The following is a 23,994-nucleotide window of genomic DNA, read 5'->3' as shown; positions in this document are numbered from 1 at the left end:
CTTTCAAAGCAGCTTGAAAGGAGAATACTGAAAGGGTCCCACCATAAAGGAATAAATAATGGGAAAAGGTATCAGAAACACTAAGCACCCTGATTTCATCATTTCACAATGTATGCATGGACCATAATGCCCCACTCTACCCTCTCATTGTATTGTTCCTTTACTATGCAACACATTTGTTACAAGAAATAGAAACAGGTGATGCTAATATTCATATGGGACCATGAAGCACCCTGAGTTTCATCCTCAGCAATCCTGAGACATCCAGACTACATTGGACACATCACATTTCCTGATTTCAAATTTCATGGAAAAGCTAGGGACCGGCCTCCACACAGAGCAGTGGAACACAAGGCAGGACCAAGAAGTAAACCCACACGCTGAAAACTATCTGATCTAACACAGAATCCACCAAAGTAAGAAAAGGAAAAAGGACACCCTATTCAATCAACGGTGCTGAAGTAAGTGGCTAGCCATGTGCAGAAGAGTAACACTAGGCCCCTACCTCTCACCAGACACAAAGAGGAACTCAAGATGAATGAAAAATTTCAACGGAAAACCTCTCAGACTATTAAAATCTTATGAGAAAACTTGTGAAATATCCTTCTCCACATAGGCTTTGGCAAAACATTTAGATGGCTAAGTCCTGAAGAGTAACGGCAACAAAAACAGAAATTGACACGTCAGACCGAATACCTGAAAGAGCTGCTGCACAGCAAAAGAAACTACCAACAGAGTTAACAGTGTACACAAAGGGAGAACACGGTCCCAAACTGTGCATCTGCACAACATCTAATATGCAGAATCTACAAGGCCCATCAACAAGTCAACTAGGGAATATCCCATTAATAAACAGACAAGAGATGCGAACACACACACTTCTTAAAAGTCAATGTACAAGCAACCAACATGTAGGAAAACATGCTCAAACTCACTATCAGAGAGCTGCCAATCAAAAACATTACAAGACGTTGTAATCCCATGGAGGTCACAATGGTGAGGACCACGCAGACGAGGAACACATGCTGGCGAGGCAGCCGAGGAAACGAAACGCTGGTACGCTTTCGGGGAGGGGAGGGGATTAAAACTAGTACAGACACCATTGAAAGCAGATTGGGGATTTCTCAAAGAGCTGAAAACAGAACTGCCATCTCACCCAGAAAGCCCTCTCCTGTGCATCTACCCAAAGAAAAATCAATCCTCCTATCCAAAAGACACAGGCACTCGTTATGTTCATAGTAGTATTATTCACAATGTCAAAGACATGGAATCAACCTACCCATCAACAGTGCATGAGAGGCCAGCACAGTGGCTCACACCTGTAATTCTAACACTTTGGGAAGCCAAGGCAGGTGGATCGCTTCAGTCCAGAATTTGAGACCAGCCTGAGCAAAATGGTGAGATCCCATCTCTACAATAATAAAAAAATTAGCCGGATGTGGTGGTGGGCACCTGTAGAACTATCAGGGAGGATCACCTGACAACAGAAGGTGGAAACTGCAGGCCAGTGTCAGAAGTGAACCAAGGCCCAAATAGAAAACCAAATGCCACATGTTCTCACTTATAAGCAGGAGCTAAACTTTGAATGGACTCAAACATAAAGAAGAGAACACCAGACACCGGGAATGACCACAGACCAATAAAAAAACAGGGGAGAGGGAGCGTGTGCTGAAGACCCACCCTGTGGGCCCTCTGCTCACTGCCTGGGTTACGGGATTGTTGGGACCCCAAGTCTCAGGGTCATGCAATCAACAGATGTAACTAACTTACATATATACCTTTTAAACTGTAATAATAAGAGTAGAAAGCATTAAAAGAAAAATCCAAGGTAAGAACCAAAGAAAATAATCAATCAAAAAACAATCTGTAGTTCTCCAAACAATTCGTGACTGTCACAAACACAGAACGAGGACCTAAGTTTCACAATGAGGCAGCCAAATACTTTTTCCAACATGATGTGTAGGGAATACATTTTTCAAAACCCCAAAAAGATACAATGGGAAAGGGAGAGTCTGGTTCAATTATCGATTTTGAAAAAATGAATATCTACAGGAAAAACACTGAAATAGGACCCTTACAATGCACGATACACAAAATCAACACAAAATGAAGACCTAAACTCAATCTTGAAACTGTAAAGGTCCTATAAGAAAAGAGAGTGGGTGTATATTTTAGGAAACGCTTGATCTATGCAAACAGGCTGCAAAAGGTAAAAAAGCATCATAACACTAAAAAAAAGGTAGGGAAACTATACCCACAGACAGTGCAAGGCTTGGCTCTGTGCGTGTGTGCGCGCACGCATGTTTTTCTGTTATCATGGAAGCGCAGTGTTGAATACAAAAGTCACTGCTAACATATGCAACTATAACCATATGCGACTAGGGACACTTTACAAATTCTACAGGGAAAAGGAAACAATGAAACAAAAAAAAGGAATCCTAAAGACTGAGAGAAACAATAAAAAATCCTAACCTTGAAAGAGGTTGTTATCTAACACATACAATAAAGTGATATTACTAAGTGAAAAACAACAACAATAAAAACAACAAATATCCAAGTAAAAGGATCTAAATAGACCTGAGTGAAAAGATGGCAAGAAATGGACTCACAGGTGACAGTTCCTCAATATCACTAATCCTCACAAAAACATGAATCAAAACCATACTCGGTTACCATCTAATTCTACCTAGAATGAGTATTACAAAAGACAAAAATCAAAATTGTTGAAGGCAATGGTCAGCGTAGACTTGCAGAAAAAAAAAAAAAAAATCTTCCACACACTTTGTGGAATGAAAATTATGTACACACTACAAAAACTTTTGGAAATTCCTTAAAAAAGTAAAAGGTAGGCCGGGCACAGTGGCTCACACCTGTAATCTCAGCACTTTGGGAGGCCAAGACAGGTGGGATCACATGAGGTCAGGAGTTCAAGACCAGCCTCACCAACATGCTGAAATCCTGTCTCTACTACAAATACAAAAATTAGGCGTGGTGGCAGGTGCCTGGATTCCCAGCCACTCGGGAGGATGAAGCGGCAGAATCGCTTGAACGCAGGAAGCGGAGCTTGCATTGAGCCGAAATCGCGCCACTGCACTCCAGCCTGGGCGACAAGAGCAAGACTCCGTTCTTTTTTTTTTTAAAAGAAAAAACGAACAACAAAAGGTAAAAGTACAACTGCCACTCCAATAGCAATCCCACCACTGGGTACACGTTTAGAGAAAATGAAATCCCTGTGTTCTCTGCCTTTTCATGTGTCCTGAAGCACTAGTCACAATAGCCAAGATGTGGAATCAACCTACCTGTCTATCCACAGACGAAAGGATAAAAGAACCACAGTATATGTACACAAGGAAACACACTTCAGCTGTAACACTTCAGGAAATCATGTCGTCTGCAACCACTTGGAGAAACCGGGAAGACAATTAGGTGAAATGAGTCTGCCAGGGAGAGACCCACGCTGCATGACATCAGCTACATAGAATCCAGAAAACATTGTCTCTTAAAAGCAGAACTTCCGGTAGGGGTTACTGGAGGCTGGGGAGAGCAGAGAGTCTGGGTAGGGACTGGTAACGGGTACAGAGTGACGCTCAGATACAAGGAATCCATTCTGGTGTTCTATTGCACAGCAGGCTGACTAGGTGACTAGGGTCAACAGAATCTAGAAAAATTTTTCAAAATTAGCTGGAAAATACGGTTCTGAATATTCTCTCCACAGAGATAAAATAATGATGGAAGATCAGACATGCCAGATACAATGATTTCATCAAAATGCTACATATAGATATCTCAAAATGTCCCTTGCACCTTGGGTTGTGTGTCGGGGGGTATAATGTATACTCTATAGAAACAAACTGCCATCAAATGTTGGTAGTATTCATTCTAACCAGAGTGAGATGAAATCTGGTGTGATTTTCACTTACGCTTTGGTGTGCGTCAGCAATGGTGAGAATCTTCTCAGAGGAGGAACTTGTCTCCACAGCTGGTGGGATATGGTAAACTAGTATGCACGTTAAAGAAACCAATTGGATGTTCCTTGAAATCGTAAAACCACAACTACCGTTTTATCTAGTAATTCTATTACTAGGTATATACACAGAGCACATGATCAGGACATGGAAGAGATGATCTGTCATCTCAGGTGGAACTCAGCCCTATGCACAAAAGCCAAGGTAAGAAATCAGCCTCCGTGTCCATCCACAGATGAACGGATGAAGAATCTCTAGTACACAGACACAGTGGAATACTTTTGGGCCATCAAAATTCCTGGAATCCTATCATTTCCAGCAACATGGCTGCACCCGGAGATATTCTGTTCAATCAAATCAGAAACGCAGACAAAGACCAAACCTGCATGTTCTCACTCATGTGGGAGCTGAAAAATTTAACTCACTGAAGGTAAAAATATAGCAGTGGTCACCACAGACTAGGTGGAGGAGAGGATATCAAGGATTGGCAGTAGGTACACAGAGAGTTACAGGAGAGGAATACATTCTGGTATTCCAGTCCAAAGCAGGGCGACAAGACTTAACAACATGGTCGTGCCGTTTTCAAAAGAGCTACCAAGGAGGATACTGAATGTTCACACATCGAAGATACTAAACCTATACATGCTCAGAGGCATGGGAAACTCCCTGATTTTATCCATACTCAAGCTATACAAACAAGTATCACAATGTCCCAATGCACCCCTAATTCTGGACATAAAGTATGAAACAAACGTTTTATGGAATGCTAATGATACATGGCTAGAAATTCCCATGGAACCACCAAAGACCCAAAGAACCTGAATATGTAAAGCAATCCAAGGGAATACAAACTCAATTGGAAGCTGCACATTCCCCAATTTCAAACTACATGTAAATACTCCACTCATTCAACGACTACAGTAGCGGCATAAAAATGAATCCATGAACCTAGGGACATAAGAGAACCTAAACGCACACCTGTATGCAGTCAACACATTTTTTTCAAAGGAACGCCTAGAAGATATAATGAGGCTGGGTGCTGTGGCTCACACCTGTACTCCCAGAGCTTTTGGAGACCAAGTCAGGCAGATCACTTGAGGTCAGCCTGGCCAAAATGGTGAAATTCCATCTCTAGTTAAAATACAAAAAATAGTAGTCAGGTGTGGTGGTGCACACCAGCAATCCCAACCACTTGGGAAGATGAAGCACGAGAATCTCTTGAAGCAAGGATGCACATGTTGTGAAGAGCTGAGATCTCGCCACTGCACTCTAGTCTGGGTGACAGCATGAGTAGGACTGCATCTCAGAGGGAAAAAAGATGAGATGAGGAGTCAGCAGTCTGTTCAATTGAGCAGTCTGAAACGACTGGATAGCCACACACAAAACAATGAAATAAGACCTTGTTGTTATACAATACACAAACATAAACTCAAAATACATTAAACCCTAAACACAAGACCTAACAGCGTAAAACTGCTACAGGAAAACACAGAGTGAGCTTAAGTTTAGGAAAACCTGAATCTAAGCTCATAGGATGTAAAAGCAAATAGAAAAAAAGAAAAACAGAAAAAAAACCACTTCCAACAATAGAAGTCAAAAATTCTAGTTTTCGTCATTGACCTTATCTTACAAAAACAGTCACTGCTAGCCAGGCACGGTGGCTCACGCCTGTAAACCCAGGACTTTGGGAGGCCAAGGCGGGCAGATCACTTGAGGTCAGGATTTGGAGACCAGCCTAGCCAACATGGTAAACCCTGTGCCTACTAAAAATACAAAAATTAGCTGGGAGTAGTGGCACACACCCGCAGTCCCAGCTACTCCGGAGGCTGAGACAACAGAATCGGTCGAACATGGGACGTGGAGGTTGCAGTGAGCCAAGATCGTGACACCCTACTCCAGCCTGGGCAACAGAGCGAGACTCTGTCTCAAAAAATAAAAAAGAAAAACAAAAATAAAAATCACAACTAAAATAATCAAGAAATAAACACACAAAACAACCTGAAGAAGTTCTGCACAGTAAAGAAAACAATGCACCAACCAACACTCAGAAGGCATTCTTCAGACAGAAAGGATATTACGAGGAATCATGTATCTAAAAGCGGTTGTTATCTGACATTTGGGAGCAACGAACACCCCACTGAGGAGCAAAACACCCAAAACCAAGTAACCCAGCCAAAACTGGGCAACAAACCTGAACAAACAGACATTACTCAAAAGGCAATATGCAATTCACTAACAGGACAAAAAAAGGTGGTTCTCACCACTGCTAGTCATCTCTAAACTGTAAATGATAATCACACTCAGATACAAACTCACTCTAATTCTAATAAAAAATAAAAACCAGTTATTTCAAACGAATGCCCCAGGGAAACCTGCATACACAGATATTCTTCCACACTGTTGAGAGAAATCACCATTACCACAGGTACTACGAAAACCACTTGGAGCTTCCCAAACAATCACAAAGCTAGCTACCACTTCATCTAGCAATTCCAACAGTGGGTATCTACTTATGGACAGAGAAATAACTACATGGAAATCATAGCTGCCTTCCCAGGTGGAGTGAAGCACTACTCACAATAGCCAAGGGCAGATCACCTGAGGTCAGGGATTTGAGACCAGCGTGGCCAAAATGGTGAAACCCTGTCTCTACTAAAAACACAAAAATTATCCAGGTATGTGGGAACACACCTATACTCCCAGCTACTCGGGAGGCTGAGGAGGGAGAATCGCTTAAACACAGGAGACAAAGGTTGCAGTGAGCTGAGATGGCGCCACTGCACTCCAGCCTGGGCAACAAGAGAGAAACTCCGTCTCCAAAAAACAAAAACAAAAAACCAGGTAAAAGAATGGGTTTCTCAATATCACTGTTTGAGATCAACTCATCTCAAACATGTAACTGAAAACCACACTCAGGCACCATCTCAATCTAACTGATATGAATATTGCCAAAAAGCAAGACTGCGTTTGAAATAAGGCAAAGGCTTGTGATAAGACAAAGAAAGGGATAATCTTATACACTACTGGGTGGAACTTTAATTAGGATGCACTCTAGGAAAAACAGTAGAAGGTCCCTGAACAAATTAAACCTGTGCCTAACTTGTAATGTCATCATCCCACCCATGGCTCTCCATGGAAAGCAAATGAAATTTGTATGCTGGAGACAAAGCTTCCTTCTCCTCTTTCTTGACACGCTACTGACAATAGCCAAAGGATGGAATCAACCTACCTGTCCATCCACAGATGAAGGGATGAAGAATTTCCAGGACACAGGCACAATGGAATACTTTTCAGCCATCAAAATTCAGGGCATTTTTCATTTCCCACAACACGGCTGCACCTGCAAGATACTATGTTCAATCAAATCGAAAAGCAGAGAAAAGAGAAAGATCAACCTGCATGTTCTCAATCATGTGGGAGTTGAAAAATTTAACTCACTGAAGGTGAAAATACAGTAGTGGTCACCACAGCCTGGCTGGAAGGGAGGACATGGGCAAGGATTGGCAATAGGGATGCAGAGAGTTAAAGGAGAGGAATACATTCTGGTATTCTACTCCACAGCAGGGCGACTGCGCCTAAAAATATGGTCGTATCTTTCTCAAAATAGCTACCAAGGAGGATACTGGTGTCCCCACCTCAAACATGTAAGACCTATACCTGATCACAGGCACAAGAAACTCTGATTCTACCCTTATGTAAGGTATACAATTATCACAATGTCCCACTGCACCACTAATTCTGGACATATGGTATGAACCAAACTTGTTACAAAATGTTAACTACACACAGCTAAAAATTCACATGGAACCACCAAAGACCCTGAATATGCAAAGCAATCCTACCCAGGAAATACAAACCAGATTGGAGGCCTCACACTCATCTTCAAATTACAGGTAAAAGCTCTACTTACCCAAAGACTATGGCAGAGGCATAAAAAGAAACCATGCACCCGTGGACATTAACAGTACCTAAACACACACCTGTATGCAGTCAACACATTTTTTCTCAAAAGAATGCCTACAAGATGCAACGAGGCTGGGTGCTGTGGCTCACAAATTAAAACCTAAACACATGACTCAAAAGCATAAAACGCCTACAGGAAAACAGAGTGAGCTTAAGTTTCGAAAAACCTGAATCTATGTTAAATAGTTCGAGAAACAACAAAAGGAAAACACTTCCAATAACAGAAGTCAAAAATTCTGGTTTTTATTATTGACTGTATCTTACAAGAATAATCACTGTGTGGCTCACACCTGTAATCCCAGCACTTTGGGAGGCCAAGAGGTGGGTGGATCACGAGGTCAGGAGATCAAGAACACTCTGGTTAACACAGTGAAACCCTGTCTCTACTAAAAATACAAAACAAATTAGCCAGGTGTGGTGGCAAGTGCCTGTAGTCCCTGCTACATGAGTGGGTGAGGCAGGAGAAGGGCATGAACCCGGGGGGCAGAGCTTGCAGTGGGCCGAGATGGCAGCAACACTCCAGCCTGGACAACAGAGAGAGAGACTCCATCTCAAAAAAAAAGAAAAAAAAAGGATCATCACTGAAAACTAAAATAATAATCAACCAGTAAAAACAAAGAAAAAAAACTGAAAAAATACTACACAGTAAAGAAATCAATGCACCAACCAACACTCAGAAGGCATTCTTCAGATAGAAAGGGTATTATAAGGAATCATGTATCTGAAACTAAGACATCACTGAGGAGAAAACACACAAAACCAAGTAACCCAGCCAAAACTGGGACACAAACCTGAACAGACATTACTAAAAAGACAATGTGCAATGCACTAACATGTAAAAAGGGTGGTTCTCGACATTACCAGTCATCTCTAAACCGTAAATGAAAAGCACGCTCAGATAGAGACTCATCCTAATTTGAACAATTAAAAGAAACCAATTATTTCAAACAAATTCCCCGGAGGAAGCTGCAAACACACTCTCATACACGGTTGGGAGAAATATACAGGCACTATGAAAACCTCTTGGAGCTTAAGCATTCTTCATATAGGGAGGGCATGATGAGGAATCATTTATCTGAAACAGGTTGTTACATGGTATGCACGAGAAACTAATGCTACTAAGAAGCGAAACATGCAAAACCAAGTCACCCAGCCAAAGTTGGGCAATGAACCTGAAGAGACATTTCTCAAAAGTCCCAGCTAATCAGGAAGCTGAGGTGGGAGAATCACCTCAGCCCCAGGAGGTCAAGGACACAATGAGCCGAGATCACACCACTGCACTCCAGCTTTAACAACCAGACCCAGACACGATCTCAAAAAATAAAAATAAAAAAAAGAGGAAAAAAGAAAAGAGAAGAAATAAACTACACAGAGAAAGACAAACATCGCATTGTCTCACTCTGGAGGAATCTAAAAAACATATTGCATAGAACTAGTTAAGCATACCTGTTCTTAACATGGGTTGGGGTTCAAAGGTGGGGCACGGTCAGGGATTGGAAACAGGAATAAAGTTACATATTCCATGAGAGAAATGAAACCTGTAGTTCTATTCCACAGCAGCGGGTGAGTAGGTCTAACATTAACAGAGTGTACTTTTCAAGAAAACCAGAAAAGAGAATTCTCAATGTCTTCATCTCAAAGGAATAGTAACTCTATGAGGCAAGAGATATGCTAAACACCCTGATTTCATCACTAAACAATGCACCCATGGACCAAAGTGTCTCATTCTACCCTCTGGTAGTACACCTTTACCATAGGGTAAATTTTTGTAAAGAAATTTAAGGAAACAGACTAAGCACGGTGGCTCACGCCTGCAATCCCAGCACTTTCAGAGGCTGAGGCAGGTGCATCACTTGAGGCCAGGAGTTCGAGACCAGCCTGGCCAGTATGATGAAACCCCGTCTCTACTCAAAATACAAAAATTCGCTGGGCACAGTGGTGCTCACCTGTAATCCCAGGTACTCAGGAAGCTGAGGCAGGATTATCACTTGAACCCAGGAGGCGGAGGTTGCAGTGAACCAAGACTGCGCCACTGCACTCCAACTCCAGTCCAGGCAATAGAGTGAGACGTTGTCTCAGAAAAAAAAAAGAAAAAAGAAAAAGACCACATTCAAGGGATCAACCGACATGAAAAAATGCATGACCTCACTAATCATCAGTGAAATGCAACTCACAAACACAATGAGGTAACATCCCACGTTGGTCAGAATGGCCATTTTTCCAAAGTCAAAACAACATGCTGGCGAGGCGGCCAAGAAAAGGGAACGCTGCTACACTCTTGGGGAATGTGAAAACAGGTTTCCACTGTGGAAACCAGTTTGGAGATTCTCAAGGAACTTAAAACAGAACTACCATCAGACCCAGCAATTCCACTACTTGGTATCTACCCAAAAGACAGTAAATCCTTCTATCAAAAAGACACATGCTCTCGTGCATTCATGGCCGTGCCATTCACAAGAACAAAGATGTGGAAGCATCCTAAGTGACCAGCAACAGAGGATTCAACTTTTTTTTTTTTTTTAAATGTGGTGCATAGACACCACAAAACACTAGGCAGCCATAAGAAGAACACACAATCATGTCCTAAGCAGCATGGATAGACCTGGGGATTATTATGTTTAGCAAATCAAGGCAAGAACGGAAAACCAAACACTGCATGTTGTGGGAGCTAAACAGTGAATACATTCGAACATAAAGATGGAAACAACAGACACTGGGGACACAGAAACACAACCAAATGGGGTGGACGTGGTGGCTCACGCCTGTAATACCAGCACTTCGGGAGGCCGAGGCAGGCGGATCACAAGGTCAGGAGATCCAGACCATCCTGGCTAACACGGTAAGACCCCGTCTCTACTAAAAATACAAAAAAATTAGTCGGCCGTCGTGGCGGGCATCTGTAGTCCTAGCTACTCGGGAGGCTGAGGCAGGAGAATGATGTGAACCCAGGAGGTGGAGCTGGCAGTCAGCCGAGATTGCGCCACTGCACTCCAGCTTGGGCGACAGAGCGAGACTCCATCTCAAAAAAAAAAAAAAAAGACAATCGAATGGACAAAATAAGGGAGCCAAGTAATCAATCCAAAATTATATTTAGGTCACACATTTTTCAAAAGCACACCAAAGGCACAACAGTTGAGAAAACTGGGTAGTCACATGCACGAGATTGAAATAGCAGCCCTATGTTGTCCAATACACAAAAACCTATGAAAAATAAATCAAACAGTTAAATTCCATCTGGAAAGCAAAACACTCCAAGGGGAAATCATGGGATAAGCGTATATTTAGGGGAAGCTTCACCCTGTGCACACAGGTTGCCAAAAAAAAAAAAAAAAAAAAAAAGAAAGAAAAAGGAAAAATTAGGGGAAAAATACGCACAGACAATAAAATGGCTTAACGATCTCTTTCTTTTGGATGGGACACTGAAATTACTGCCAACAAATACAAATATAAACATGAGAGACTAAGGACAACATTAGCACCTCTGTGCAGGACAGAACAAATGAATCCAAAGAAAAGGCATCCTAGACCAGACATGGGGGCTCACGAGGTCAGGAGTTTGAGACCAGCCAGGCCAACATGGTGAAACCCTGGCTCTAGGCCGGGCGCGGTGGCTCACGCCTGTAATCCCTGCACTTTGGGAGGCCGAGGCGGGCGGATCACGAGGTCAGTAGATCGAGACCATCCTGGCTAACACGGTGAAACCCCGTCTCTACTAAAATACAAAAAATTAGCCGGGCGCAGTGGCGGGCGCCTGTAGTCCCAGCTACTCCGGAGGCTAAGGCAGGAGAATGGCGCGAACCCGGGAGGCGGAGCTTGCAGGGAGCCGAGATGGTGCCACTGCACTCCAGCCTGGGCGACAGAGTGAAGACTCCGCCTCAAAAAAAAAAAAAAAAAAAAAAGAAACCCTGGCTCTAGTAAAAATACAAAAATTATCCAGGTATGGTTGTGCACACCTATAATCCCAGCTACTCAGGAGGCTGAGACCGGAGAATTGCTTGAACTCAGGAGGCAGAGGTTGCAGTGAGCCAAGATTGCCCCACTGCAACTCCAGCCTGGGAAACAGAGCAAGACCCCATCGGAGTCTGGTGCAGGGGAAGGGGGAGGAGAAAAAAAACAAGAAAGAACAGCATCCTAAAGGTGAGAAGAAAGTTTGAGGAAACATACAGCTGATAAGGCATTGTTTTCCAAAAGGCACAAGCTACTAACCTTAGTAACTAGCAAAAAAAAAAAAAAAAAAAAATTAACCAAAAGTGAAACAAGGAACCGATCCAAAACTGGGCAAAGAGCCTGAATAAACTTTTTGCCAAAGAAGACATAAGACTGACTCTATCTTTCTGAAAACGTGGTTAACACTCCTAATCTTGCATGAAACGGAAATCAAAACCATATGCAGAAAGCATCTCACTATTTCACATGAATATGACAAAAATACAAACACAAATGCTGGTGTCAATTTCCAGGAAAAAAGAAGTGTTTACAGGAGGGTCAATTACTATATACACTCTGGAAAGCAGTTGCAGATTCTTCAAAAAACTGAAAGTACAATACCATATGATCTATTCATCCCACTACTAGGTATACAGTCAAAGCAAACCAGGATTTTGAACAGACATCTGCCTTTCCATGTCTATTACATCACTATTGACAATAGCTAGGATGATGGAATCTGCCTACCTGTTCACCTACAGATGAGGGGATAAAGAAAATATAGTACATACATACAATGACATATTCTCCAGCCATAAAAAATAATGCAATTTTCATTTAGGGCAACACTAATGAACCTAGAAAACATTCTGTTAAATAAGCCAAGCACAGAAAGACAAACACTGCATGACCTCACTCACACTGAATCCAAAAACTTAACCTTCAGGAAGCAGAAAGAACAGGAGTGGTCTCCTGAGGCTGGGGAAGGAGGGGAAATAGGAGGGACTGGTTATGGAAACAAAGTTACATTTAGTTGGGAGGAACACATTCTAGAGTCCTGTTCCACAGCTGCCTGACTCTAGTTACAATATTGTTTGTATTTTTCAAAAAAAGCTAGAAGTGAACAATTTTGAGTGTTCTCACCACAAAGAAATACCTGTATGAGGAAATAGTTATGCTAAGTACCCTGATTTATCACCCAAAATATACATGTATCAAAATGGCCCAGATGAGGCTGGGCAAGGTGGTTCATGTGTGTAATCCCAGCACCTTGGAAGGCTGAGGTGGGCGGATCATCTGGGGCCAGAAGTTCGAGACCAGCCTGGCCAACGTAGCAAAACCCGATCTCTACTAAAAAACACAAAAATTAGTTGGGCATGGCAGTACACACTTGTAATTCTAGGTACTTGGTTGGCCAAGGCACAAAAATCACTTGAACTTGGGAGACAAAGGTTGCAGAAAGCCAAGATCATGCCACTGCACTCCAGCCTGGGCAACAGAGCTGAACTCTGTCTCAAAACAAACAGAAACAAAAATGAAAAAGTCCCAGAGAAGAAAAAAAGTCCCAGTATACCCTCTGCTTATGTGCCTTATTATAGACAAAACATTTAACAAGTATAGGCCAGGCGCAGTGGCTCATGCCTGTAATCGTACAACTTTGGGAGGCTGAGACGGGCAAATCACGAGGTCAGGAGATCGAGACCATCCTGGCAAACATGGTGAAACCCTGTCTCTACTAAAAATACAAAAATTAGTTGGGCATGATGGCCCATGCCTGTAGTCCGAGCTACTTCGGAGGCTGAAACAGAAGAATCACTTGAACCTGGGAGGCGGAGGTTGCAGTGGCCAAGATCACACCACTGCACTCTAGCCTGGGCGACAGAGCGAGACTCCGTCTCAAAAAAAAAAAAAAAAAAAAAAAAAAGGGGGGGGGCGGGGGCGGTGGCTCACGCCTGTAATCCCAGCACTTTGGGAGGCCCAAGTGGGCAGATCTCTAGGTCAGGAGATTCAGACCATCCTAGCCAACATGACACCCTGTCTCTACTAAAATACAAAAAAAAAAATTAGCTAGGCGTGGGGGCGCGTACCTCAGTCCCAGCTACTTGCAGCTACTCAGGAGGCTGAGGCAGAGGAATTGCTTGAACCCGGGAGGTGGAGGTTGCACTTCAGCCTAGTGACAGAGCAAGACTCCATCTAAAAAAAAAAAAAAAGTGTAAATACACAATGTTAATATTAACATGGAACCACAAACAGCCCTGAACATCTAAGGTATCCTGAAAAATGCAAACTAAGTTGGAAGACTCACAATTCCTGATACCAAATTGTCTTTCAAAGCTGAAGGTGGCCAATATTTCAAGTAATTTGCTACTGTGCTCCGGCTTGGGTGAGGGTGACTTGTCTCAAAAAAGAAAAAGATGAGCCGGGCACAGTGGCTCACGCCTGTAATCCCAGCACTTTGGGAGGTCGACGCTGGCGGATCACGAGGTCAGGAGATTGAGACTATCCTGGCTAACACGGTGAAACCCCGTCCCTACTAAAAACACAAAAAATTAGCCGGGTGTGTGCTGGCGGGTGCCTGTAGTCCCAGTTACTCGGGAGGCTGAGGCAGAAGAATGGCGTGAACCCATGAGGTTGAGTTTACAGTGAGCCGAGATCACGCCACCGCATGCCAGTCTGGGGAACAGAGTGAGACTGTCTCAAAAAAAAAAAAAAAAGAAAACGATTGGGACAAAATAGGAGGGAATCACAGAAGTGATAACTGGTTGTTATAGAACACGTACACAGAAAAAAAAAATACTACGTAGCATGAAAAATGCGTATCCAAACTAAAATTCGACAAAAATCTCAACAGACATCGCTGTATAAACGACATAAAATGCACAAACACGTAAGAAAAAAGGTCCTCAACGTTATTATTCATCAGAAAAGAATATACTCCAAAACCACATTCAGATACCATCCCACACCTACTGGAATACACATTACTGAAAATATCTTAAAAATTAAAAAGAATGCTGGTGTGAATTTGGATAAAGGCGAAATCTTATACACTATTGCTGTAAAGATAATTTAGGATACACAGTATGGAAAAAAGTTGTAGGCCGCATGCGGCAGCTGACGCTTGTAATCCCAGCACTTTGGGAGGCCATGGCAGGCGGGTCACCAGGTCAGGAAATCAAGACCATCCTGGTTAACACGGTGAAACCGTGTCTCTGCTAAAAATACAAAAAATCAGCTGAGCGTGGTGGCACGCGCCTGTAGTCCTAGCTACTCAGGAGGCTGAGGCAGGAAAATCACTTAAACCCGGGAGGCGGACATTGCAGTGAGCCAAGATCGTGCCACTACACTCTAGCCTGGGCGACAGAGTGAGAGTCCATCACCACCAAAAAAAAAAAAAAAAAAAAAAAAGTGGTAGATTCCTCAAAAAAACTGAAAATGCAACTACCGTATGATCCAGCAATCCCACTACTGGGTACACTTCCAAAGTAAATGAAAACCGTATCAGAGATCACAAAACTTCAATGGGGATAGGAGATTTTTTTCATTAAATGGTTTTGAGAAAACCAATGTTTATATGAAAAAGAATGAAATAGGACCCTTCTGGTATAGAATACACAAAATTCAACTCAAAATGGATTGAAGACCTAAACACAAGACCTGAAATTATACATCATCATCATCATCGGTAAGAAAAAATGGGGTGGGGGAGCTGGTGGAGCACTTAGTTTTGGGGCAACTTGCATCTAGGCTCACAGGTTGGAAAAAGGAAAAGAAAAAACGGAAAAAAAAAGACAGCAGAGGGTAAAACCTCATCGAGAATGGAATGGCTTGTGAATATATTTATCGTTTAAATTGGGAATGCGAATCATAGGTAACAAAAGCAAAAACAACCATGTGGGGCTACACCCAACCGGAAAGCTTCTGTACAGAAAGATAACAGTGAACCAAATGAAAACCAATCCTACGAATGGGGAAAATGTTTGGGGGAAGCATGTATCTCCTAAGGGGATGTTATAAAAAATATGCAATACCTTCACAATGCTCAACAGCAATAACAACAACAAGATCATCAACCCCAAACTGGGCAGGGCCCAGCACAGACATTTCTGCACAGGGGACATAATAACACTGAGCAGCATGGACAGAACCAGGTCCTCAGCATCGCCATCACCAGGGACAACTCCCTGTCAGGCTCGCACCTGGGTGTCCCTCCCTCCCGGTCAGGTGGTCGTGCCCAGAGGGACAGAAGGGGACACAGGCTTCCCTGAAGGCCAGGGGTGGGGGATGAAAGAGTCCCAGACACGATGGCGGGAAGGCAAATTTAAAAATTCATCAAATCCTGGAGGCCGCTGGGATCTTTTCTCCTCTGTCTGAAGCCTGGACAGGAGGCACCAAACACCCAGGCCTGGTCCCAACTCCCACCTGGGCCGGGCTTCCCCTTCCTCCTGGGGCTTTCCTCTCTCCCCATCTATACGGGACAGGTTCCCTCAGAAAAAGTTCTCGAACCCTAAAAATACCACAGTCTGCTACACTTGCCACCCTCAAAAGCCCTCAGAAACAAAACCCATGGTAAGACAAATACCAGAATACCAGAAGAGAAAGACAAGGACTATTGAGAAGATGAGAATAGAGGGAACGTTTCAGAAAACAAGCTTTTGTACTCACCATGTAGAAAAAATGCCCGGGAGAAGCTGAGTAGCACGCAGCCCCCGCCTAAGCAGTCAGGGCCACAGACAGGAGCTGTTTCCCCAGGACGAATCTCCAAGTCATCCCCACGCCGCTGTGGTGCCTCCTCAAGCAGGTCCTGAAGGAACCAGAGAGGCTCTCCTTCTACTCAATATGGACGCCAGGCCACGCACAACACGCAGCGTCTGTGGTGAGAACACGCATGCGCACCACGTGGGGCAGAAAAGGCTGCTTCAGCGCCCCCTGCCAGTCACAGTACACAGTGCAGGATGATCAGCCTCATGGTTTGCATCACCCCAGGCCAGTCTACACCCCAGTGTAGAAGGGTGGGTTGTGGGACACCAGGAAGCAGGAACTCCCCAACCCATTCTTGCGGACCTCCCGCTGTGAAGTTCCCCCCCCCCCTTTTTTTTTTTTTTGGACACAGTCTCACTCTGTCGCCCAGGATGAAGTGCAGTGGTGCAATCACGGTTTATTGCAGCCTCAACCTCCCAAGTGATTCTTCCATCTCAGCCTTCCAAGTACCTCCGAATCTGGTTGCTCCATGTTGGGTGCATATGTATTCGGAATAAGTAAGTCTTCTTGTTGGAATGTACCCTTTATAACTGTGTAATGGCCTTCATCATCCTACTTAATTTTGATTGTTTTAAAGTCTGTTCTATTTAATTTTAGAATAGCAACTCCTAGCCAGGCACGGCGGCTCACGCCTGTAATTTCAGCACTTTGGGAAGTCAAGGCAGGTGGATCACCTGAGATGAGTTCAAGAGCAGTCTGGCCAACATGGTGAAGCCCCGTCACTACCAAAAATACAAAAATTAGCTGGGCATGGTGGGACACACCTGTAACCTCAGCTACTCAGGAGGCTGTGCCAGGAGAACGGCTTGAACCCGGGAGGTGGATGTCACAGTGAGCCGAGATCACGCCACTGTGCTGCAGCCTTGGCGACAAAACAAGACTCCATTTCAAAAAAGGAGAAAAAAAAAAAAAAAAAAGAATACCAACTCCTGAGCCAGATATAATGGCTTATGCATATAATCCCAACACTCTGGGTGGCCACAGCAGGTGGATCATTTGAGCTCACGAGTTTGAGACCAGTATGAGCAAACTGGTAAAAATGCATCTCTACCAAAGAGTAGGAAACTTAGCCTGGTGTGGAGGTGTGCACCTATAGTCCCAGCTACTGGAGTGGCTGAGGTGGGAGGATCACTTGAACCTAAGTGGTTGAGGCTGTAGTGAGTCATAATTACAACACTGTACTCCAACCTGGGCAACAGAGTGAGACACTGTCTCAATAAAAGGGAAAGAAAAAAAAAAGAAAAGAGAGAATAGCAAGTCTTATCTTTTTTTTCTTTTTGGTTTGCATGGCAGACACTTCTCCAACCCTTTACTTGGAGCCTGTGGATGTTGTCACATGTAAGATGACACTTGAATATGGTTGAGTCTTGTCTTTACATCCAGCATATCCCTAATCAAAGATTTAACTGTATGACCTCAAACCATAAGAGCTCTACGAAGAAGAAAACCTAGGAAATACCGTTCAGAACATCAGCCTTGGGGAAGAATTCATGACTAGGTCCTCAAAAGCAATTGCAATGAAACCAACTGTGACCTAATTAAACTAAAGAGGTTCCACGCAGGAAAAGAAACTCAACAGAGTCAACAGCCGACCTACAGAATGGGAAAAAATATTCACAAACTGCATCTGACAAAGGTCTAATATCCAGAATCTACAAGGAACTTTCAACAAATCCGGAAGCAAAAAGCAAACAACCCTGTGAAAAAATGGGCAAAAGATGTGAACGGGCATTTCTCAAAAGAACACATACAGTCACCCAGCAAACATAGGAAAAAATGCTTAACATCACTAATCATCAGAGTAATGAACATTGAAACCACCATGAGATACTATCTCACACCAGTCAGAATGGCTATCACTAAAGTAAACAAATAACAGATGCTGGCAAGGCTGTAGAGACAGGAGAACACTTGTACCCTATTGGTGTGATTGTAAATTTGTTCAGCCATGATGGAAAGCAGTTTGAAGATTTTTCAAAGAACTTAGAAAAGAACTACCATTCAACCCAGCCATCCCATGACTAGGTATATCTGCAAAGGAAGTTACATCATTCCAAAAGAAAAGACACTTGCAGCTGTATGTTCATCACGTGAAGGGACAAGCGCTGAAAATCCACCTATTATGTCGTACCTGCATCCTACGGATCACTCATACCCCGAACCTTAGCGTCGTACAATATCCCCACATAACAAACCTGCACATGTACCCCATGAATCTAAAGTGAAAACTTTTAAAAATCTCATAGGATTCATCAGAGGAATTATCAAGTTGAGTCCATCCATGCCCCATTCAAAATCCATACCACATTCAAAGTAGAATGAAAGAAGGATGCTGAAGGTTCTCACCACAAAGGAATAAACAATGGGAAAAGGTAACAGAAACACTAAATACCCTGATTTCATCATTCCACAATGTATGCATGGACTATAATGCCCCACTCTACCCTCTCATTGTATTGTTCCTTTACTATGCAACATATTTATTGAAAGAACTATAAATACATGATGCTAATATTCACATGGGACCATAAAGGGCCCTGAGTTTCATCCTCAGCAATCCTGAAACATCCAGACTACGTCGGATATATTACACTCCCCAATTTCAAATTTCATGGAAAAGCAAGGGACCTACTTCCACACAGAGTAGAGGAATGCAAGAGAAGACCAGGAAGTAAAACCACACGCTGAAAACTATCTGATCTAACACAGAATCCACAAAAGTAAGCAAAGGGAAAAGGACACCCTATTCAATCAACAATGCTGAAGTAAGCGGCTAGCCACGTGCAGAAGAGTAACACTGGGCTCCTACCTCTCACCAGACACAAAGAGGAACTCAAGATGAATGAAAGATTTCAATATAAAAGCTCAAGCTGTTAAAATCTTGCAAGAATATTTGTGAAATATCCTCCACGTAGGCTTTGGCAAAGCATTTAGATGGTGAAGTCCTGAAGAGCAACGGCAACAAAAACAAAAACTGACAAGGCACACCTAGTATCTCAAAGAGGTGCTGCACAGCAAGACAGACTACGCACAGAGTAAACAGCGCACAGAATGGGAGAACACGTTCCCAAACTGTGCATCTGACCAATGTCCAACATGCAGAATGTACAAGGCCCTTCAACAAGTCAACCGCGGGAATAAACAGAAAAAGAATATCCCATTAATAAATGGGCAAGGGACGTGAACACATACTTCTCAAAAGTCGATGTGCAAGCAACCAACAAATAGGAAAACATGCTCAAACTCATTCATTGTCAGAGAGCTGCCAATCAAAAGCATGATGAGATGCCATCCCACGCAGGTCACAGTGGTGAGGACCACGCAGGCAAAGAACACACGCTGGTGAGGCAGCCGAGGAAAAGAAACGCTGGTACGTTTTCGGGGTGGGGGGATGAAAACTAGTACAGACACCATTGAAAGCAGATTGGGGATTTCTCAAAGAGCTGCAAACAGAACTACCGTCTCACCCAGTAAGCCCTCTCCTGTGCATCTACCCAAAGGAAAATCAATCCTTCTATCCAAAAGACACAGGCACTCGTATGTTCATGGCCATGTTATTCACAATGTCAAAGACACAGAATCAACCTAGCCATCAACAGTGGATGAGAGGCCGGCACAGTGGCTCAGACCTGTAATTCTAGCACTTTGGGAAGCCGAGGCAGGTGCATGGCTTCAGTACAGAATTTGAGACCAGCCTGGGCAAAATGGTGAAATCCCATCTCTACAATAGTACAAAAATTAGCTGGATGTGGTGGCGGGCACCTGTGGTCCTATCTAATCCAGAAGCTGAGGTGGGAGGATCACCTGAGACCAGAAGATAGAAACTGCAGGCCACTGTCATAAGTGAACTAAGGCCCAAATAGAAAACCAAACGCCACACGTTCTCATTCATAAGCGGAAGCTAAACTTTGCATGCACTCAAACATACAGAAGAGAACAACAGACACCTGGAATGACCACCAGACCAATTGAAAAAAAAAAAAAAGGAGAGCAAGCGTGTGCTGAGGACCCAACGGTTGGCCCTCTGCTCACTGAGTTACGGGGTTTTTGGGACCCAAGACAGCATCATGCAATCAACAGATATAACTAACTTGATTATGCACGCTTTAAACTGTAATAATAAGAACAGAAAGCATTAAAAAAAAAAAATCCAAGGTAACACTTGGCACTGTGGCTCATGCCTGTAATCCCAGAACTTTGGGAGGCCAAGGCGGGCAGATCACAAGGTCAGGAGTTCAAGAGCACCCTGGCCAATATGGTGAAACCCTGTCTCTATTAAAAATACAAAAACTAGCCTGGTGTGGTGGCATGTGCTTGTGGTTCAAGCTACTTGGGAGGCTGAGGCAGGAGAATCACTTGAACCCGTGAGGCAGAGGTCGCAGTGAGCCGCGATCACGCCACTGCATTCCAGCCTTGGCAACAGAGCAAGACTTCGCCACCCCCCCCCAAAAAAAAAAAAAAAGATAAAAGAAAAATCCAAGGTTAGAAGCAAAGGAAACAATAAGTGAAAAAACAACCCGTAGTTATCCAAACAATCCATGACTGTCACAAATATGGGACGAGGACCTAACGGACAGAAGGAGGTAGCCAAATACTCAACCCAACATGATATGTAGCGAACACATTTTTCATTTTCTTTTTTTTTTTTGAGATGGAGCCTCGTTCTGTTGCCCAGGTTGGAGTGCAGTGGCGCAATCTCAGCTCACTGCAAGCTTCACCTCCTGGGTTCATTCCAGTCTCCTGCCTCAGTCTCCCGAGTAGCTGGGACTACAGTCGCCCATCACCACGTCTGACTAATTTTATTTGTATTTTTAGTAGAGATGGGGTTTCACCGCGTTAGCCAGGATAGTCTCCATCTCCTGACCTTGTGATCCACCTGCCTCGGCCTCCCAAAGTGCTGGGATTACAGGCGTGAACCACTGTGCCCGGCCTGACTGAGCATATTTGTTAAAAGAACATAATGGGGAAGAGAGAGTCTGTTTAATAAATTGCTCTAAAAACTAAATATTCCTATGCAAAATAATGAAACAGAACTCCTATTATAAAAAATATACAATAATGCACTCAATATTAATTAAAGACATGTAATACAAAACTTGAAACCATCTTCTATAAGACCCAGGGTGTGGGTATACGTACGACAGACTGGATCTACACTCACAGTTTACAAAACAACAAAGATAAAAACGGGGGAAAATCCTTATTAACACAGAGTGGTATGCTCATGCTTTTCTTCATCAGTCACCAACATCACAGACAAAAAAAAATTATACACATTTGAGACTATATCAAATTCTATGTCTTATGGGCAAGGAAGAAAACAATAAATAAAATTTTTAAAATCCAAAAAAATGATAAGAAAGTATGGGAAAACATGCAGCTGATGAGGGGTTCTTTTCAAAAAAGTATAAGCAACTGGCTGGGCATGATGGCTTTTGCCTGTAATCCCAGCACATTGGGAGGCCGAGGCAGGCAGATCACCTGAGATCAGGAGTTCAAAACCAGCCTAGCCAACATGCTGAAACCCTGTCTCTACTAAAAATACAAAAATAAGCTGGGTGTGGTGGTGCACGCCTATAATCCCAGCTACTTGGGAGGCTGAGGCAGGACAATCACCTGAACCCAGGAAGTGGAGGTGGCAGTGAGCCAAGACTACACGACTGTACTCCATCCTGGGCAATGGAGCAAGACTCCGTCTCAAAAACAAACAGACAAAAAAAACCAAAAAGCGTAAGCAACTAACCTTACACAAACAGGCAAAAAAAGGAAACAAAACAAAATGAAAGAAAAACTACTGACCTAACCAACATTAGGAGAGGAACCTAAATAAACTTTCCAGCAAAGAACACATAAAATAATAAGTTTACAAATACTTGGTTAAAATAACTAATCACAAAATGTTGTAAACTGGAACAACTCAAATACCATGCCACTCTAAGTAGAACAAATTTTACAAGAAATTTAATACGTGAAAGACAAACAGCGGTGTGGATTTCCAGAGTGGGGAAGTTTCATCCACACTTGATAGGAATGTAAGTTAGTATACATGTCATAAAAACCAGTTGGATATTCCCCGAAAAATTAAAAACACAACCATCATTTTATCTATCACTTTCAGGCTAACTACTCTCATGCTAAAATACATCGGAAACCACCAAAGACCTTGAATATGCAAAGCAATCCTAGAAAATACAAACTCCATTGCAGGCCTCACATTCCCTGATATCAAATTACTTTTAAGAGCTATCCTTATTTAAACAATGTGGTAGGGGCATGAAAACGGAAACATGCACCCAGCTTTGGACATAATCAGGCAGCCAAAAACTAAACATAAATAAGTATTAAGTCAACACATTTTTCAAAAGAACACCTAAAAGACAAAACGCTTGGAAATGGCCAGTCTATTCAATTAGTAATTCTGAATAAACTAGCAATCCACATAAAAATGGATGAAGTAGGACATTACTTCGTAAAATACACAAAAATTACCTCAAAGGAAATAAAAGACCTCAACACAAGTCCTGAAAGCATGAAACTCCCAAAGGATGACACAGCCTGCGCTTAAGTTTAGGCAAACCCAAATGAATCTATGTTCACAGGATGTAAAAGCAGATAAGAATTAGGAAAAATAAATAAATAAATAAAAGAAAACTGCTCACTTCCAATAACATGAGTTGAAAGTTACTATATTTTTTTTCTGGACCTTAGCTAACAAATATAATCACTGCAAACTTGGAAAAGAAAAAAAAAACACATAAACACACACGGATACCCCTAAATACCGCACAGTAACGAAAACAATGCACTAACCAACAATGAGAAGACATTCTTCTAACAGAAAGGACATGATGAGAAATCCTATATCTGAAAGGGGTTGTTAACTGACATGCAGCAGAAACCAACACTACTAAGGAGCTAAACACAAAAACTCAAGTACCCCAGTCAAAACTGGGCTTAGACCCTGAAGGGACATTTCTGAAAAGAAGATATGAAATCCACTAACAGGTAAAAAATTTGGTTCTCAACATCACTAGTCATCTCAAAACTGTAAATAAAAATCACACTCAGATACCAACTTACTCTAATTAGAATAAATATAACCAAAAAAGTGACCACCATTTCATCTACAAATTCCAATAGCGAGTATATGCATAGCAAAAATGAAATCAGTATATCAAAGCAATAGCTGCCTTCCCAGGTTTAGGGAAGCACTACTCACAGTAGCCAAGGTATGAAAATCAACCAAATCAACCTAACCTGTTCATCAATTAATAGAGCAATGAAGGAACTTCAGCACACAGACACAATGAAATATGCCCCATCCCTAAAAATTCATGGCCTGATGTCATTTGCAGCAACCCAGATGATCCTGGAAGAC

General features: G+C 42.8%; 2 pseudogenes across 2 annotated transcripts in view; one reads left to right on the top strand and one right to left on the bottom strand.

Annotated features, from left to right (window-relative positions):
• The window catches only part of LOC106995581 (phosphatidylinositol 3,4,5-trisphosphate 3-phosphatase and dual-specificity protein phosphatase PTEN pseudogene), a 176,427-nt pseudogene extending 159,713 nt beyond the window's left edge, over positions 1–16,714 (bottom strand). The window contains exons 1-3 of the transcript XR_013399456.1: positions 16,521–16,714; positions 13,943–14,048; positions 7,195–7,305 (exon numbers count right to left, since the gene is read on the bottom strand). The product of XR_013399456.1 is annotated as a phosphatidylinositol 3,4,5-trisphosphate 3-phosphatase and dual-specificity protein phosphatase PTEN pseudogene (transcript). The remainder of the gene's footprint in view (positions 1–7,194; positions 7,306–13,942; positions 14,049–16,520) is intronic.
• The window catches only part of LOC100424995 (beta-glucuronidase-like), a 433,296-nt pseudogene that overhangs the window by 338,266 nt on the left and 71,036 nt on the right, over positions 1–23,994 (top strand). The gene's annotated exons all lie outside the window — the stretch shown is intronic.

This window comes from Macaca mulatta, chromosome 10 (genome assembly GCF_049350105.2).
Source record: "Macaca mulatta isolate MMU2019108-1 chromosome 10, T2T-MMU8v2.0, whole genome shotgun sequence".
Lineage (NCBI taxonomy): Eukaryota > Metazoa > Chordata > Mammalia > Primates > Cercopithecidae > Macaca > Macaca mulatta.
This window is presented reverse-complemented; position numbering and strand designations above follow the sequence as displayed.